We start from the raw sequence: 7,770 nt of genomic DNA on the forward strand, positions 1-7,770 counted from the left end.
GCGTGGTTTTAATTTGCATTTCCTTTATTGCTAGAGATGGTGAGCATTTTTTCATGTGTTTTCTGGCCATTTGAATTTCTTCTTTTGAGAAAGTTCTGTTTAGTTCACTTGCCCACTTCTTTATTGGTTCATTGGTTTTGGGAGAATTTAGTTTTTTAAGTTCCCTATATATTCTGGTTATCAGTCCTTTGTCTGATGTATAGTTGGCAAATATTTTCTCCCACTCTGTGGGTGTTCTCTTCAGTTTAGAGACCATTTCTTTTGATGAACAGAAGCTTTTTAGCTTTATGAGGTCCCATTTATCTATGCTATCTCTTAGTTGCTGTGCTGCTGGGGTTCCATTGACAAACTTCTTACCTATACCTACTAACTCCAGAGTATTTCCTACTCTTTCCTGTATCAACTTAAGAGTTTGGGGTCTGATATTAAGATCCTTGATCCATTTTGAGTTAATCTTGGTATAGGGTGATATACATAGATCTAGTTTCCATAAATATTATTTTAAAATCTTATGACTAGAAATGAAGTCTGGCTGGACATGAAACTGTATAGACATACTTGCCTCTCAGGTATCTCACTTCCTTTCTTATAAAATAAGGAGGTTGGGGACTGGTGGAGTGGCTCAAGTGGTAGAGTGCCTACCTAGCAAGTATAAGGCCCTGAGTTCAAACCCCAGTACTGCCAAAAAATAAAAATGCAAATAAGACAAGGAGGTTGGATCTAATACATTTTAGTGTCTTTTCACTGTAAAATTTACTCTCGTGTAAAATTTTCAGAGATTACATGTGAAGAACTTTGATACACTTATGTTTAAGCTCAAAAACAAAAATAAGCAAAAAGAGAGGCTTATAATTTCTCCAAAGCCATTTCTCTTCTTTAGATTGTCTACTGAGCTGGGCATTCTGCCCTAGATTTTCTTCATTGAAATTGAGTCTCTTATTGGTTTAGATGAGATTAATCCTGAAATTCAAGACTTCTAGGTCTTCATGTGTATTTATAAGCTCCTTATTGAAGTACATAACTCATATATACTCAAAACTGCTGCAGTCTTTCCCATGCCATACTGCCCATAAATTGTCCAAATACCAAGTTTCCAGATTGATTTTTTTCCTTCATTCTCCCCATTAAATCATTATATTAATCACAACATTTTCCTTCATTGAGGATGTTGACAAATGGGAAGTAAATTATCTTTCAATTGCATATTCACCAAAGTATGTAAGATTATTCCAGGCTTCTTAAAAAGTAGCTATCCCAGACTACCCACTAGAAATACCAGGAGTCTGATTTCTTTTGAGTTACAGCAGCAGATGTGCTGGACTCTCCCTGGAAAGGCCAACACTGAAGCAATCACACCGGTGCACATGAATTTGATTTTATTAGTTGCCATTATTATTTATGGCTTGCTGAGTAGCAGTGATGCATAGCCCTTTGTAGGCTCATGTCTTAGCTCACTTACCGTGGCAGTACTGGGTCCAGGATATGTTTTTCCTCTACAAATATGTATTCCTGAAAGGCATTGGTTTACAAACTCAAAGCTGCAAAAAGCAAGTCTGGAACAACCACAGGATAAGAGGTAATGTTAATCTTATGACTGATGACCTCCTTTTGGGGAATATTTTTATTACCTATTCAGTGCAGGTACCCTAGAAGCTACTGGGAGATACCCCAACATTAATGGAGGCATTACGGCCTTGTGGTTACATAGCTCTAGATTAAACCCTGGCTCTGTCACTTATTAACCATCATCTTCAGAAAGTTACTTAACCTCTGGGGCTTCTCTTTGTTCAACTATAAAATGGAAATAATAATACATCTATCCCCAGGGTTGTTAACTTGGATTTTAAAAGATAATCTACAATAGACCCCCCACCCCCACCACTGCAGAGAAGGCTTAGAGCACAGGTAGCATCCAATGAATTGTAGCTGTATTATTTAGCACATACTATTTATAAAGACCATGGGCTGCTGTAAAAGTTCGCAGTGAACTGAAATTTTTTTCTTATGTGTCCCAGAGAAGTTATCTTTCTGCTCCAGGCACCTGTTTCAATATATTGTTTCCACTGTTATTTCAGTGTTAGGCAAATAATTTTCATCACTTACTCCTTTTTTCTGATATTGGTTGTGCAAAGATCTCCTCTTGTGCTGGGTACTTATTGCTTAATGTTTCCCTATGTTGATACCTTTCTGGACACAAATTGTGATGAACTAAAAGACTGGATAATCTAGTTTACCATAGTAAGTGCTAAAAGCAGCTCTTTCACTTCTGAACATTTTTAAAGACCATTTTGTAAAAACAGTCTATTTCATCTGTGTTAGTGGCAGAAAAAAAAAATCCAAGCACTTTTTGGCTGAAAAGATTGTACCTTGCATTTTCCTTTCCCAGGTGTTTTGCAAAAAATTATTTGATTTATTTTTAGGGAATACCAGGTGCCAGGTGTGGTGCTGTGTGCCTTTAATCCCAGTATTCTGGAGGCTGAAGCAGGAGGATCATGAGTTTGAGGCCAGCCTGGGGTGTCCTGTGTCAAAACAAGAAAAGGAAAGAAAGGATTAAAACCAAAACCAAAACAAAACAAAAAGCAGGGAAGTGGCAGAGGTATACATATTTTAAACTTATTTTCTCAACTAGAAGTTTAAGCCATATGTTTTATGTTGCTGATCAGTTGGAAGCTGAACAGAAATCAGTAGTTCATGGTACATGCAGTACCTTTTCATGAAATAGCCTCTGCTCCTTCAAGGTGACTGGAACCATTCTGATCACCACCATCGCCATCACTATCTTCATCATGGCAATAGTAATGACCGACATCAAACACTTATCATATACGAGAGTATATCGGAGTAATATTCTGATTATCAGTGATGAGAAAAATTCAGTATCTCATTATTATTATTATTATTGTCCCTCAGTATCTCCAGAGAATTGGTTCCATAACCTCTGGGAATTACAAAATTCACAAATGCTCTAGTCATTTATAGAAAATGGTACAGTAATTGCATATAATCTACCTGCATCCTCCCATGAACCCCAGATGATTTATACTATGTAATGAAATGTAAATGCTATGTAAATAGTGTTATACTGTACCACTTAGGGAATAATGACAAGGAAAAATGTCTATACAGGGTTAATACAAATACAATTTTTTTTTTGTATTTTCAGTCATAGCTAGCTGAATCTGAGAATGTGGACCCCGTGCATATAGAGGGTTGAATGCATTTGTCAGGGACACCCAACAAGGATGCAGTGCAGCATTGTGGGCTAGAGCATGCAGCTGGACCTTTGTTTTTTTCTCATTCATCCATCCTCCCTTCCATGCTCTTCTGCACATGACACTGTTCCAAAGGAAACCACTCCAGACTTTACAAATTGATTAACACTGCTTTAAAGAAAAGAAGTTTTAACTTCAAGGAAACCTCAGTTTCCTTTTTCAAACTTCTACCATTTCTTATCTATATTATGGATGATTAGAAAAAGGACAAGGCTTCAATCAACTTGAATAAGAAACAACATTTTGGGTACTATTCAATCCAATACAAGGTGCACGTTGAAAGTACTCTCTAACAAACCAGACTTCCACAACATACCTAATATCATCACAACTCCATCACTATCACCAAGAGGAGGTCATTCTTCAACAAATTTATGCCAAGTAAGAGATAGAAGAGAGAATGGCTCTACTTCATGGGTAGTCAGAGGTTGAGAACTCATCAAAATTGTAAGTCATTATCAAACCCAAGGCTTGACATACATTTGTGAAGTAAGGCCACCCTGGGAAGGGGGCCTTTAAACCTCTTAGGTCAAAAAAACATGTTCTTACTTGTAACAATAAAAGATTTGCCTTGAAACAAGTCCCCACCTAAATGGTGAACTGGTTGATTCTGAAAGCAGGGAAGAAGGAAAGTGGGTGGCTCCTTTGCCATCAGGCCAGCCAGGACTCACTGGGGCCCCAGATCATTTTTAAGTGGAGAAAAATCTGGCAGGAGGGAGAGGATTCAAGTAGGTGAGAACTTCACCATATGCAAGATCCTCTGGGCCATAGAACCATAAGAGCCTGCTGCTATGTAAGTCTGATGACACTTCTCTGGAGTGTGCATCGTGTGGGACATGAAAAATGTGGAAGGAATAAAATGGTGCCAAGAAGCTGGCTTCAAAGTTTGCTGAGGATTTGGGTTTCCTTGGAGCAGTCATTCAAGCATGAACTTCAGCTCTGTCAAACAGATGAGCTGGGGATGTTGCTCCTCTCCCAGGAGGATTCGAAGTCCATTGCAGACATGAGGAAGAGAAAGTCAGTAAGTTAAAAAAATGATCAACACCTAAATAAAATTGTTGGGTAACAGCTGTTCCCACCTCTACAGAAGCAGGACGTTTTTGGTTTTTTGTTGTTGTTGTTTTGCTTTGGTTTTGCATGAGTACTGCTTCTGAATACAGTCTAGAAGACCAGCCAGTCCCAGAGGACATGGTGCACAAGGGCAGCTGGCACAGATGGGGATGGTACAGCCAGCTCAATAACTGGGCAGAGGGAAGACCTGGGACTGTGCCTGGCATCTGGTGGTAACTTGATATTTCATGTCTTATCATTTGCCCCATGGTTTTTACATCATTCATGTGGACAAGAGATATTAGGTGTTACCTTAACATTTATTTATTCATTCATAACATACTAAGATCTTGACATACAAATGAAAAATTCACAAATGAGAATATAAATTCAAAACTGTAAAATGTCAAGTATCAGAAATGCAGATTAAAGTCAGAGTGAGATAGCACTTTTTTCCCCAAATTAGCAATGAGTTTTATAATAAAAATGCATTAAAAGGAATCCTTTCTTGATATCTGTTAGAGTCCTGGGAGAGTCGTGCTCAAAAAAGAGTTGTGGAACAAATGAATGAGAAGTTTAACAAATTCTGTCTTCCAGTTTGCCTTGGACCTAGTCTGGCCCACCCGTGCTTATAATGGATTGTCCCTGTAGGACACAAAGACTTGGCAGAACCTTCACCAGACAACTATTTTATCATTCTGGCCAATGACCCCAGGGTGAAGGATTGTCTTCCACCACATTGAAATTTCTCCTGGCCTTGGTAGAAAATGTGATGAGTTTTGCAATTGATTTGACATTCAAGGTGTGATTCATGCTTTTTTTTAGAATAATCTGTCAAGAGAACATTCAACAGCATAAACTATTCTTTCCAGGAAGAAAGTTAAACTAAAATATGAGTAATTAAATAACTTTTACTATTGCTTGGCTAATAGAGCAATGGTTAAATACAAAACCACTTGGTTCTATCAATATATGGGTGAATCATGGAAATAGTAGTAGGCTATTATTTGTTCATTTGGGGCAGGTCATTTGATTGACTCCCTAAGTACCTCAAAATATACTTTGGGACCGAAAAGAGATAAGCACGAGCAAGCAATTACACAGAAAGCACAAGATTCTAGAGCGTTTAGTGCCAGCTTGCTCTTACTGCAGATGAGAAAAGTGGAGCCCAGAGAGGTTAAAAAAATGCCCAAAGTTAAGCAGTCAGAACTGGAACCTTAAGAAGCTAATTCTCAATACTAGTGGGGCACAGAACATTTCATGGATCATAGTTCTAAAGAATTTTCCAAGTAAGGAGGGTAGAAAGAGGTTTCTTGGTGCGATAAATTTGGTACAGTATATACTCTCTCCTATCAAGCCTCCCCTCCCATCCCATGTCCTCTTGGGGATTCACAGTGCACTAAGTTCAATAACATCTTGTAAAAAGTGTATTCATCATATCACACCTCCACAAGTGCTGCACTATCACTTGCACAAACCCTTCCTTGCTTAAAACCAGCCTCAAACACCTGCAGATGAGCAATTTGTACACCTAAAAGGGCTTCAGAGCTCCTCTCAGGGGAACCAAACTACAGTATTTGAACCAGAACTTAGTTTGTGGCAGATAGAAAGGAGTAGGGGTAGAAGAAGATTGTGATTTCTGTCCCAAAAGTGGTAGTATCTCATACCTATTTTATGCATGCACTGATGTGCACTCAATAAAACGTAGACCTGCATGAATACGTGATTACACCACAAGTAAGCAGACATGGGACAAAAGAGTTGAAAATGTAGTGCCTTCTTTACAGACCCTCTCCACACCAACCACAAAAACAAAACCCCTCACACTCAAGCCCACATCGGAAATCTGAAGGAGGGCTGGCGGAGTGGCTCAAGAGGTAAAACACCTGCCTAGCAAGTGTGATGCCCTAAATTCAAACCCCAGTTCTTCTACAAAAAGAAAATGGTAAAAAAAAGAAACCTGAAGGGTATTTTCTTTGTTACCTGATCACTTTGAATAGAAATGTTGTCTATTTGGAGTTAAATGGACACGTGAATGACTGAAGTCATTCTCCCAAACTGGATCTGGAAATCCTCTGCCCACAATGCTTTCAGATCATCTCTACTTGAGACTAAACTGTGTCAGACCCAGGTGCAATCTGGAGGTGGACAATTCTGACCTCCACCCTGAGAAATAAGACAAGTTGATCAATGAGAGTGGGAAAGGAGGAGGCTTGGAGTGATTCATGAAGAAAGAGTAAAGCCGTCGGATAGTTTGGACAAAGCATGACTAAGATTAAACAGAAGGTTGAAAGTCCATAAATATTTGCATCGTGAAAAATGTTCACATACAACACCCTCCATGAGGGGGTTAAATGTCTTTCCTTTAGGAGCTTTAAAATAGATTGGTAGGAGATTTACCGCATACCTGAAAATGTCTATTGGTTCCTTGTCAGTTTACTAAATCAGTATTTTAGCCAGAAGTTTAGCTTTAGTTTAGTGTGGGAACAGAAGGAAGATAGTTTGAGAAGAGTGATTTCTGTCCCAAGCACATTCTCCCAAACTGGATCTCGTGATTTGTGGGCAGGGTACATAGTAATGACAGGGTACCCAGCGTTAAAGCGTTCTTCTGTTGCTGTGATTTAGTGCTTCTGGGCAGTAAGACACGGAAAAAGTCAGGAGAAGGAAGAACCTGGAGCAATGACTTGTGTCACTGGTGTATACCTTGAGATGAGACTTAGCAGTTGCTGTTGAACTTGCTGTTATCACCTGAAGGCTTGATGTACTTTAAGTCCACTTGAGAACTGCAAAACAGTACAAAATGGGCTCCTGGTGTGTGTGCTCACCTTAGAATACAGTACCTGGCTGCTATTCTTGCGTGTGGCATTGTATTCCTCTGAAAGTGAAGTAGCCTTCTAAATTATCCTCCCAAGGTGCATGAACTCACAGTGCGGGAAGGGGCAAGCTGTTTCTCGCTCTTTTGTTGGAGCAAGCTTTCTCTTGCTCCTGGTTATTACTGAACCTAACTAGGGCTGACTGGGGGCGACTGGAGATTCAGAAAAGATACAGGATAGACAGACAGACAGAAAGTGGGGCCAGGTGTGTTGGGCGCTCAGATGGAGATGCACAACCCTCATTGCTTCTTTTCTCTATCTTTATTTTTTAAGGCCTTGCTCCTTGCAGTGCTTTAAAACCTTGCTTAAAACCTCTTTCCTTAGACTCGCTCTGTCCCATGTTTTCTTTTAGCTGTTAATCTCTCTTAAAGTCTTTGACCCCAAGCTTGCACTGACCCATCTCGCTTTCACTTTCCTAAGGCCTCGGTGCTCAGACTTGCAAATAGCAGCACCTACAACCTGCATATGCATAACTCTTAAAGTCTAGGTCCTTAGACTGCACTGTGAAGTTTTTTCTTTGGCTTTTCTTTAGCTTAGTTTTAATAAGGCCTATGTATAAAGTTCTTTCTTTAGCT

The sequence above is a fragment of the Castor canadensis genome, chromosome 6 (assembly GCF_047511655.1).
Source record: "Castor canadensis chromosome 6, mCasCan1.hap1v2, whole genome shotgun sequence".
Taxonomy (NCBI): Eukaryota; Metazoa; Chordata; class Mammalia; order Rodentia; family Castoridae; genus Castor; species Castor canadensis.